This window comes from Strongylocentrotus purpuratus, unplaced genomic scaffold (assembly GCF_000002235.5).
Source record: "Strongylocentrotus purpuratus isolate Spur 01 unplaced genomic scaffold, Spur_5.0 spur5_scaffold_9, whole genome shotgun sequence".
Taxonomy (NCBI): domain Eukaryota; kingdom Metazoa; phylum Echinodermata; class Echinoidea; order Camarodonta; family Strongylocentrotidae; genus Strongylocentrotus; species Strongylocentrotus purpuratus.
The window spans coordinates 10,639,693-10,653,149 of NW_022145615.1; positions in this window are offsets into that span (position 1 = coordinate 10,639,693).

The following is a 13,457-nucleotide window of genomic DNA, read 5'->3' on the forward strand; positions in this document are numbered from 1 at the left end:
CCCTAGTAGTGGTTCTAGAAGGGTTTGAGGGCCCCAACAATTTGTTTTCACGTCCCAACTTTTCGCAAGGCACGTAAACAAAAAGTGAATAAAATAACAACTAAGCAACCCCCCCCCCCCTGTGCACCCAAATATGTTTTTATTAAAAAACGCTCCAGACCTAAAGATCACATGAAATTGACATTTGATTTTTCCAACATAAAATAATGGGATATCAATTTATGAATGGGAAGGCAACTAATTATAGACAGTGACCTCCGACAGGGGCCTGAAGACTTGCTTCGATATTTTTTAATCTAAATATTCGTTCAGTTAGCTTTTTCCTTGATCATGTGTTTCCTGATACGTCTCAATTCCCATGTACATGACACTGTCATGTTTCATCTGCGAACAGTTGTTGATTTTCATGCCGGCTCTAGGGGAAAATTGCCTTTAGTTTACCGAATAAATAAAATGAAATGAAATCATTCACTCTTATTGAAAGTAAGGAAAAATGAGATAATAATCAAACTGTTTGTGTATTAGTACCTTTTATCAATGAGGTAAGTGTATGCATCTCTATCCTCATCGACACTGTTAACGGACAGCTGATTTGCCTTCCCTACCCCCGCCCCCAAAGTTCAGATTCTGAAACATTATATATTTGAGAGACGGAGGGGGGAGGGGTACCTGTTAAACACCACAAGGTAAACGTTTTTTTTTTCTTTTTTACTGAAGCTCTAAGGAAATTATTAATTCCATGACGATAAACCCAACTTGTTTAGCATTTTAAATGTTTGAAGACAGACTAGAAATTAAGTGACACAAAGACATAGTGGTTAAAAAAAATTAGATTAAAGCAATATTTTGCTGATTATCATGAAAATTGCACAGTGGCGTAGGAACGGAGCCCTCGTTAATACGTGCCCCCCCCCCCCCACACACTTCGCACAATGCAAAATAAAAATATGGATAAGATAACAGTGACAGCAGAAGATACAATGTGAGGTCAATGATGGTAGAGAGCTACATTTACGAACACATCTCTTTATTTCAATAATATGAATAAACAATTACATTGACACTTTTGTCAGCACACCTGACTCATTTGTACGTAGGAGAGCATGTTTCCTCGCCTTCTTAGGGGTACCTGCATTACAGGGGGTCTGGGAATTCATGGAAGAGGGGCACGAAAAGCATTTTTTGTTTTAATGTCGCGGTTTTTTGAAGGAGGGAGCGTAAAGGAGTAGCTTGTCTTTTTTTATCTCCTTCATATACGAAACATCCTAAATGAACGAAGGTTCTTCATAATTACTAAAAATAGAGGTTTTTGTTACTTTAGGTTTGGTCCCTGGAAAGCACAGTATTCCTTATTTAGTTGTACATGTATATACTGTCTATGCAAAGTCAATCGCAGTTTTGCAGGGGTTTTACCAGGGGCGCGTACAATACGAGAGGTAATACGTCAGTAGTCAAGGTTTCAATGATTAGGGACCTTTGCGTCGATACATTTCCAACACCCAGGAGTAACAAGATTGGTAAAACTCCTTCAAGAATACCCCGACAGCGAGATCCTGCTCACGTCATTTCGTTATGATATAGTTAAGTTTCATTTCCAAAGCATTTATGTCATATCACTCTTGAAGTACTATTTAACTATCGCTGTAATTTGTTGCTGGGGATAACGCTCGAAATAGACCCTTTTCCTTTGAGAACTTAACGATCAGTTTCAACATCTGTCTTTAAGAATATTATAACTACATTGACACAAATGCTGATTTCTTTCATTCTTTATTGTTTTAGCTTCTTTTTTTTAAGTGAGACTTTAGGCGAAATAAATTAATACTAAATTTCGTCCCCTCTTTTTTCTTTTTTTAACCCGTCTTAATTTTATTTTCTTCTTTTTTGTTGTTGTTCTGAAACGAAGTATATGATACCGAATATGAGATGATTTAAACAACGAGCAAACAATAACCATTACTATAATATAAAGTGACATTGTTGTGATCGAGCCTCTATGTGCACATGCAACCACATCTTAATTGGATATATTTTGTTGAAATTGACCCTTAGCAATTCTGTGTACAGAATAAATATCAAATATAAAAAAAACTTGGAACCTCACTCATCCTATTTCTTCGGAAATTACGGACAGGGATCTAGGAAACAATCTGAATTGCCCCTATCCATGCAGTAATACGCCAGGAAGATAGATATATTCATGCACAACTAAACCAAAACGCCAAATAATTTAACGAGATATCACCTGTCTGTATCCTTATTTTATCTAACAATTAAGTCCTTGCTAAGATATCAGTCTTAGAAAGGAGACGTATAAACGCTTAAAGTGACTCGGTAACATTGTTGAAGGTTGATGAAAAAATTGCGTAATTTTTGTATGAAATGTTACTTCTTATATTCCTTTTAATGTACTAACCCTCTATTACATGCAACAAATCCTGAAAAGATTCTCAAACTACAAAGATATTTATGAACACTGTGCGACACTCTTAAACAGTGAATTTTCCCAACCATTTTTGAATTTTCTCAACCGTTTTTCCATGAAAATAAGACATAAGACGTCCTTTTAAAAATCTTTCAACAGTTAAATATCTGGAATGGTATATAGAGCCAATTCATTGCTTTGTGAAGATTTAAATTTACATAAAATTGAATTGAATTGTAATAATATAGTTTGGAAAATTAAAGGGATAGTTGAGTTCTGCTGCAGAGGGTGCATAATAATTTGTGTGTAAGATAATGAAAAACTGAGTAGCAAATTTGAAAGAACAGACAATTTAAATGATAAAATCATCTTTGTTTGATCAATATCGGTTCAGGGACGGCTGAAATATCCATACATATAATGCGTTCTAATACTTGTGTACCACAACAAATATTAGATAATTTGAAAAGGCCGTTGAAAAAACGAAATATCGCCTTTTACGTCTTATTTCAGCCAATGGCGATGTTGGCTTTCTTGTTGGCATTTTCGTGTTGGTTATACTACGCGCAACCAGCCGGCCCATCTATTGTTATTTTTAATTAAATAATTAATTAACGGTCACCATATTTTTTGAAAGTGGAGCTGAATTGGTATATGATCCTATTGGCTAAATTTCACACATTTTTGGGTCTAAAATTACTTTCATAGCAATTGTAGGTTCTAAGGGCTCTAGAAATGTCATATATAAGAATAAAAGCAATAACCATGCACTTTTGGAGGCATTTGTGATCTGAAAACAGAACTCAACTTTCCCTTTAAGGAATCGATCAGATCAGTTTTTCCCAATTGTTATCATTGATAATGGTCTGTTCTCACTCGAACTTTCGGATTATCTTTAATTGTACATCTAGCATTGAAGTCACTACCTCAGCGCCATTTCCTCTCATCTGAACATATTACCAAGTTCCTTTAAGGGGTCCCTGAAGCAGGTATAATGCATTTGAGAGTGACAGAACCTTTCAAGGAAGTGATGCTTAGCAACCAACGATTGTAGGAGACCGTATAAAGGAATAATGTTCAGGATACAGCAACATTATTTTGGCAATGACGCAAGTTTATTCTGAATAGATCTAAGCAGTAGAAACACCCAAAGAAAACACACACACTAAGTGGATTATTACTAAAAAGACTATGCGAGACATGCCTATTCGGTGCATCTTTACCAAAAGGAAGAAGAGACTTAAAAGTCTTTTAAAAGGACAATTGTCTCAACAAATCAACAAATACAAGACGGTTTTGACATAAGACTTTGTATCTTGTATTTCGATGCAAATTAAAAAAATATAATTCGAAGTCGGACCACCTGCACAAATTTCATTAAGTTCAGTAGTTGACATGCCGACCTTCAATGTTCGTAATTTTATACGATGGTTTGAAGTTATCATTACTGTAATTTCATTCATTCATTTTATATTTTGTAATGAGTGCAGGGGCACCCATGTTTACGTTTTAATATAACTTCTTTATGATTCAGTCTTCTTTTGACCATTTTCGTTATTTGTTGTACACACATACACAGATGTGCGGCAAGTGTCTATACATAAATCTGTCTGTGAATTCAGTTTTTTTTTTTTTTGGGGGGGGGGGAATAAAGTCAATTCAATTGCATCTTCAATCATCAATCCAAAATGACCAAATCGTTGAGCGCAAATTCTTAATGACTCAGAATAAGCTGATTCACCCTGAATGGTCAAGAGTTTTCGGATTAAGATCAAGAGGATTAGGGATCCCCATCCCATCCGATGACGACATGAGGAGGGGTAATAGCTGGTATACATTCCAAACGGATTGCCGCAGTTCAGGAGCTAGGACAAACAGGAAGGACTAAAAATCGGCTGAATCATTGTCTCCAGTTTCAAAAAACAGAGTGCGTAAAGCTTGGAAACATAATGTAAGCGGCGTTTATAAGGGAACCCTAATAGGGGTATCATAATGTCAAACTAATTCATACTATGTCAATTTTCGAGGTAATTTAGATCACTGAATGCACATACTTTGATCCCCTTGAACCTATATTCAACTTCTAAACTTTGTTTTTATCGGTTCATTATACAGCTAAGTATATTCATCACAAATATATTTAGGAGACATATTAACATTCTTAAAGGACCAAAGATTTTGGGATTCTTGGAGAACTTTATTTTACATCCCTTTATAGAAGAACGAAAGATTGATTTAGGAACATGGGGATAAAGACAATGATGAATATAAAACGTATAGCATGGGGCAGTGTATTTTAAATAGTAGACCATCCAATGACGTCAAACTGACATCAGAGACTTTTAGATTTGCCCTTCGACATAGTGGATTGCTACGTGTGATGTCCTTTAAAGGCACTGGCAGTGCGTTAAAAGGACGTGACACATAGCAATCCACTATATCGACGTGCAAATCTAAAAGTCCTCATTGTATTCCATGACTGCCAAGGAGGTTGGGGACTCAGAAAGCAATTACGCAAGACATCATATCAACCTTACGTAATACTGCAAATAAGGATACATAAAAGTTTTGCCTAGCAAATATTTTAAATATCCAAGAGAGTATAAATGAAGAGACCGTTTGATTCCGAGAGGCCTGTGCAATTTCTTTCGAATGGCTAGAGCCCATCTAGGGGAGAGGGCTTGTTAGAATAGATATTGTAGCTTCAGTCAGCTATTTAAAATATTAAAATATATAACAGGGAAATTTTTCCAGGCGTATTTGATATTCTCGGTTGGTTAGGTTGATCTAAAATACCTTCTTCAAAGCTGTAAATGAACGATTTGTGCCACCAAAATATTCACTGGTACCAATTTAGAGATAGGTCGATTGGCCTACAAGCCCCGTCTCCTATCTTGGCTTTCCATTTGGCACAGGTTCCCTAAGGAATACGAGGGCGTGGTTGAGGAACCAAAAAAGGCATCTCTCCCGTCGCTTACGCTAAGATCCTTTACCAATGCCCCTGAGATGAAGTAAGTTTATAGGATAAGTGATGGCGTAGATATGGGGACCAGGGGAGCCCGCCATCTCAAAAGGGAATGACATGGGGGAGGAAATAGAGAGGACGAAAGAAGAGAGAACGTGAACAGAACGTCATTCCCACACCCTTTTCTTATTCGACTGCCTCGCATTTCAACCTCAGAGTAGATCCACCTCTTCCCACCCCCATCAATGATACAAGTCCCCCCTCCCCCCCAAGCTAGATCCAAGATATGCCTCATGAAATGAGGTCTTCATAGATCACAAGCCGGAAAGCGAATTGATATAATCAAATGAATCAGAAAGCTACATCAAGAGTTTGAAGGGCGGGAATATTACTCATAAAGGAAACCTCCCACTACCAGATGACGTGGGGGGCTTTAGTTTGAAGGTACTACTGTTTGTTACTCTGCTAATAAGCAGACATGACATAGAGACTCAGTGTATGATACGATCATCGGTCTTTGCAGGCAGGTCTATTAGGATTCACATGAAATCTATCATGGAGGCGTCATTTTAATAGTCACTGTACACTTTGCAAAGAGTACGGTGTAAACCCAGTGTTTAGTCTGCCGCCAACTCGTAATCTTCATTTACAGATATTCGGGATAGGCTGGAAAAAAACCCTTTGAACATTAACAGAATAAGAAGAGGAAGTAAAAGAAAAGATCATATATTTAAATACATAACAGCTTATGTCGCAAGAATATGGAATATCAGTGATGCTCGCCGATTTATTTTAATGATCATGAGTACCGATTTTCTTCAGATCCGATAGAGTATGTTCCTAGTATTTGTTTACAACAAGTTTTATGATGGGTTATATTTATGAGATTGATCAAAGGAAGTTGTTGGGATGAAAAAGATGTAATTCTTAAACTTAAAGTTCCAGTATTGTTATCGATGGAAGACTATCGGTGTATGATACACCTCCGGTTGTGCAGGTATAGGTGATGACGCCATTTTGGATGACGCCCAAGCGTTGACAGCCTTAGGTTGTGTTCCTCATGACAGTGTGCCTGACTGCATTGCATAAATCGTGATGTAGGTAACATGGTCAACATGGTAAAGAGAACCTAATGAACATGTGATTGCATCTCCCTAGGCTCCCGATCCCCGATGGAATTGGGCTCCTAATAGTCCGGGCTGGAATCCTCTATCTGATTAAGGGTGAAGTTGCGGCGTCATTTCGGTTAATGTGAAAAGAATGACTGTGAAGTACATTAAGTAATACTGTTAACGTACAGGAATAGTTTTTCAGAATCGACCAGACACTTTATTTCACAGTTTATGTGTTCATCTTTTATGTCTATGTAGTTTAATCTAATGTGCAACATACAATTTGCAGATCCCATTTCGTGCTTATAACGTCCATGCCAGCTATGTCGATCAATGCAGCTCAAAAAATAATTTCGCATCAGAATTATGATGAGGTCAATATGTTTGGAGACCACAAACATTCTCAAAATATGACTTCATTACGTGAAAAAGTTTATAATCATATCTCAAACTCGATGTTTTCGCTGTTGACGGGCTTTACAGGGTACATCACTGCTTCTCTTGATATAGTCGCTGTTCATTAAGCTTCATCAAAAGTAGCCATAATCAGAACTTTTCACTAGATTACAAATCATTAATACATCACCCTGATTCCATCAAGATTAATCTGGATTTTGTTTTACTCGTTTAATTTTCCTACCATATTAGGGGGATTTTTGATGAGCAGTGATTACAAATGTAAATGCAGGTAATGATGTTCCAGATTTCTAATAAATCCGTGAATCATATTTTACTTGTAATTCTTTTTTATCCAAAAGTATGTACCCTGGTATATCTAAAGGGGATGAAAAGAGATTTCCATCAAACGAAATTACAAAAGATAGCTACCGTCAGACCTGGGATATGCATATTTGTATCACCCGGTATAAAGTGGCGTATTGAATAATCTCTTTACCCAGGCTACACCCATGACTCATATAAAATGTAGTTATTAATCAGGGGATTTATTTGAGCCCTTAATCTCTCCATTTCCTCTCGGTTGGTATCCAAAACAAAATTCGATAGATATGATAAAATGTATAAACTATCAGGAATTTCCAAACGTGCACCAAACTTTTAGTAATTCCCAGTTTATGATAATTATGGAAAGGGTACTTTAAAAACTCAAGTGTTTAACATGTTTAAATCAGAATTTAAAGGTTCAAGAAGTGACAACATTTCGAAGCTGTTACCGGTGTATTAAAATTTCGCGAAACGTTTTCACTTCTCAAAATTTGTAATTGTTGCTTATTTAGAGTGTCAAATATATATGTATGTACATATAAATAATGTGCAGAGACATAAACATAGATAGTCAACATCTACAGTGTGGAACTCTACAGATAAATGGGCGAAGTGCTGATTGTTCATATTAATTTAACGTGAACTAGCAACAATGTCAATATGCACTACACCAGTACCGTTATGTTGCATATTATGCACTAGTAGCTCTAGTAACGGACTATCTCCAACTGACTTGCCAAAAAGTGAAGAGAAAGAAAGAGAGAGAGAGAGAGAGAAATAGGGAGAGAGAGAGTATGGAGAAGAGAAAGCAATGTTGAAAGAAGAGGGATTATACTACTTCCCATATCCTTCACTCAACCAACAGCTTTGTTTTCTCGCATTTAATCTGGATAATATTGCTAAAGCTTTCCATCAACAGGAATCATTCTCTATGTGTATTTAGCATCCAAAAAGAATGTAAGTGAACAAAAGTATCATAATGTGTTTGCAATATGCAATATATAGGCAAAGAATTTAACTGTTTTTAATATATTAGGAACAGTACCCATGTTTCATTTATTGAAAATCCTTATCGACGTCGGGATTTGGATTATTCTCATTCATATTTATAGCGTTTTCCTCGCACATATTTGTAGGTCACCCCATCCTTCACCCTCAAATTAGCATATCTGAAAGACAAGAATTTCTTCTCAAGACCTGCAGAGGTCGCTATAACGTTTACATCTTTCACCGATGTTGCTCTGTTCACTTAGAACTTGACTTTCAAGAATCAATCGGCAAATAACATTTAATTAATTCTGCTGTTTTCAATCCGAAAGTGAAACATGCCTATGCAAACTAGAATCAGACATGCACCAAGATGAAACTTTATCTTTTGCGAATCGGCAGCGAGGTCAGACTAGATTTCCTTCTGTCATATCCCATTTCGTACTAAATGTCGACTTGCTACTTAAAAAGCAACAACGAACCGTTGAAAACAGAATTATATATTATCCTTTAAAAAATGTCCCTTGCCCTGCAAATGTTGTACACAAGATATTAAATGTAAAACTAATGAACTTGGCAACAAACAAAACTCCTTTTCTTTTTTAGATATGGAGACCAAAACCTTCTATTATGATATCGTTTTTTTCCCAATATGATTATATGCTACATGATATGGTGGTGGTGGTTATTTTTTATTTAGAAATGTAGGGAAAACACGATCGCAGCTATTTACGAAAAATCAACTTGAGGCAATTATGATAGCCCTGGCCATCACCTATTGCAATGTGCGGAAATTACAATAACGTATTAATTATTCCGAACGTGATTTATACACGATATACAGAACGCCTTTAACATTGCCCTCGAGTTGATTTCTCGAAGGTAGTTGCGACTGTGATTGATGTGCTTTACCTATTTGTGTGCATTTTATGGGCATTCTTAGGTATTCAATGGATGAATTTGACCAATAATTGAAATGATAAATTTAATTGGCCTATCATTTAATAACATGAAGATATTTTACAACCAAAGTCCAAATGATGTCTTCATTTGATTCGTTAGGGTATTATTCAAGGGAATGCAATACAGGAAATGCATTATTTATTGAAGTTCTTGAAATCAGATACTCCTTTTGTTCGTAATATGTTCGATGTATGCATCACCTTTTTATTTTTATCTTCCTCTAATCTGAAAAGGATCCTAAGAATAACGCGATAAGTATCTATTTAAATATAAATAGACCACTCTAATCATAGTAGAAGATAAACGATCCTAATGACAGATAAGCTTTTTTAACACTGATGGAGAGATATGATATTCGTAATCAATAATACATGATTCCACTCCAAGTTTATATTAACTATACTTTCCATATGACACGTGATCAAAACATTATTCATGAGAATTTAACAAAACCGCCCACTACAGCGGTCTAATTTTGAACCGCCCACTGAATATTATCAAGTCGCTTCAACGGAATACAGACAGCAAAGGTTATGCCGCCCTCTTTGATTTGATTTGGACTTGGGCTTTTATAGTCGTTTAATTAGAATAAACTTAATTTACAATACTGATTAAACAAGAATAATTTGTTGTTAGAAAATTGAAAGAGTTTGAAACGATGTCTAAATAAGTCACCCATCTCCGTCGTTTTGTATGTCTCTTTGTTTAACCATATATTTCTCCCCTTGTCCTCTTTTTCAGTGTGTATGCTTTTTCCCTTTTCTTTGTTTATATATCTCATTGACTTTTTTCTATCCTCTTTAGGTGTTACCATTTTTATCTCCTTGTATGTTTATGTTTGTTTGTTTGCTTGTCTTTCTGTCTCCTTTTGTCCCTCCCTCCCCCCCCCCCTCGAACCCTCTCACCTTCTCTCTTTATAATTGATAGGTACACCTCAACACAACAGCCAAATAAAGATAAGTAAAATAAATCCAAATTATATTCAATTGTGTTTCATTCATCCAAGTTCATAATAAGATAATTCTGATGCAATCATGTAAAGAGAATGATACCAGTAGCACGCCCTCACATGATCATAATGCGTCTATGATGTAAATTGCCGTTATCAATATATATATAGAGAGAGAGAGAGAGACAGAGCCGATTTTGGGCATTATGGTGTTAGATATTAGTGTTGTCTCTACAAAGAAAACACTGATTAATGTCTCATTTGGAAGGTTTTTTTAATGATAGGATAGTATTCAATTCATTAACATTCACTTAGAAGATGAATGAAATATCACCATGTACTGTATGAAACATACAATGCTAATAAAATTGATGCTTCGAATTAGCAACGATTCGTAAAGTAAGTATATAGGTAACTGTCTTTTGAACTGTTATACATAGAATATCTGTTTGATATAATGTCAAGCAGTATGTTGAAACTACGAGATAATGTAAGAATCATACTGATTCTGATACTAATGTTGCTATATTGAGTGAGTTTTAAAATTGTTTCTTTTTTAACAAGAAACTGCATGCAGTTATATGCTTTTAATGCAGGAAATGAGTTGCTAATGCTAAACAAAGTATTCATAAACTTACGAAAGCGGGTTAACAATTTTATTCCTTCCTCTTCATGTGTTTCCACTCAGATGATTCGATATATGACGATCATATAGCAACAGACTATACATTGTTATGTCATCGTTAAAATATTTACAAACTACACAAAGGTATATAAATGACATGACATGGGAATCCATGCATTGTATTAGCAGCATATCTATGTCTATAAAAGGATTTTAAACAATAACGTAGAAGAAAGAAAAAAGTGTCATTGAAAGAAATGCTTTAAGGGAACGAAATATTTGATGAAACTGAGTAATAATAAACTGAGTTTTAATAATGGGCCATTTTTACCATGCTCATAAACATATGTAAATATAATATTTAAATTATCATTGATTATAAAGGAAGGGGAGCGTGTGAAAAGAAAGAAGAAACAGAGAGAGATTAATGGAGAGAAAGAAGAATATATATATATACATATATGTAGTATATACATATTTAGAGAGAGAAAGAGAGAGGGAGAGAGAGAGAGAGAGAGAGAGAGAGGAAAAGAAATAGAGATTCAGATTCAGATTCAAATTAATTTTATTGGTCCATTTGGAAATTCAGTTGTTGGCATTACATAAAGCACATGAACAATATACAAAAATAGATAATACACAGTAGCAAATGTACAATGACATAGATAGAGAGAGATAGATATAGAGAGAAAGGAATAGAGAGAGGTTGATAGAAAGGAGAAATGGAGAGGAAGAGAGAGAGAGAGGGATAGGGGGTGGGATGAAGATATAAAAAAAAGAGAGAGAGAGAGAGAGAGAGGGAGAGAGTATAGAATGGGTGAAGATAGAGAAACAGAAAGAACGACAGAGACAGAGACGGAAACAAAGTAAAAGCAAGAAGAATCTATTTGGGAGAACGTGTTCGGCAACGGAGCCCTTTTGATACAAGTCACTCCATTGTGACACGGACGCACGTGACAAGCAGTAAATAATATTGTCAGAGGATGAACTGACTCTGACCTAAAAAAAACTGCTGCATAATCCAGTATGCCTTGATTTAGATTGTACAATTGTTTGATCTCATTATTAATTTGCCGATGTCCCTGTCCCCATGCGTTTGGCGAGCACTGTCCCAAATATTTGTTAAAGGGTACGGTTACTTTGTCTCAGATTCTGAAACAAAATCCTGGATTTAGCTCATGCTGCTATGACAATTATATACCTTTATATTCATTCAGGAACCCCATGAATTTTACAAGCCGATCGCCTGTCTGATTATCAAGATATTTATGATAGGAAATCAAAATTTTAAAATTCGTTTCCTAACGGTTCTTATTACACTACAGTCAATTGGAGTAAATGAGTTTGGTAAAACCGGTCAGTCAAAGATTTTTACTTTTTCGAGGCACTTCATGATCATTTTGAAGCGCATGCATCTCAGATCTAACATTGTTAAACGATGCATTTAAAGTCAAGTTCTTGCTAGCATATGATTCGTCACTTCATTTTGAAAGGGGCACAGTTTGCATATTGTGTAATGAACCGTCTATCTATGATGTCAAATGTTATCTTCATGTCAAATTGTATGATTTGATAGGTTATTACCGGTTATACATTCTCTTCTAAGTCCACTCACTCTCTCTTTCTCTACCCCCCTCTTTTCTCCCACATCTCACTCCCTTTGTCCCCATTCACTCTCTTCTCCCTTTCTCTCTCTCTCTCTCTCATTTTCCTCCTCTATTCTCCGAACCATTTTTTTTGTACATACATTATTATATTAACTTCCCTACATGATTTCCCATTTCTGAAATCGAAGATCGTTGTCTCACTGTATTTCTTTTATATTTAATTATTCGCTGTCCACATCATAACTCCACGAAGTAGGCAGTGAGATCACTGAACACTTCCTTTAAAGCCTGTCTGTACTAGTTTGGCCAGAAAGGATTAGACCACCCAGCGTGGTCACTGACAGGTCAACTCAGCTCTCAATTAACATAAGAAAAAGAGGATCATGGGGGACCAACAGGCACCGATTGGGGAAGTTTTCTACATAGAGGGAGCAAGTAGCTACAAATAGTACAGAGTGGCTTTAAAGGTTGATCGTTCCGTTTCCCGATCAATACCCAGGAATACTTTGGGATGAACTGACGTAATAAAAAACAGAAGGCAATCAATTTCCTGACGAATGCTTTTCCCACCCCTGATCGCCTCGATAACACTAAATAGTACATAGTAATAACTCACAGCCATGGAACCCCACGGTATTTAACCCATCAAGTTTATTTTGGTCACGACCATATCCGACGCTCCTTAAAGAGTTCGGGCTATTTTTAGGAGTCTATGGTTTGCTCTATTTGACGTAGGTAACTAATTCTAAAGCCGGTAGAAACCCTAACAGACCGGGTGATGTCTCTGAGTCAGCCCCTGTATACTTGACCCAGGTGGACCCACGTGTTAACTAGAGGTTAAAGCCGACAAGACGATTGCCAACACATTCAAGAAATTAACATAAGCCTGGGGTAATTTCAATACTCTATTGTATTGTGTATATAAATTGTGTAAGGATTATGTGTTGGGTAATTATCATGTTAGCATTCATCGATATGTGAAACACAAGGATACCGAAATTTGTTTTAATTAAAAAAAAAAAGGTTGTTGAGATCGTGTGCAACTTTGAGAACTCGCAGTAAAGCTTTATTTCAAGAAAACGTTTTAAAAATTCGCATAAC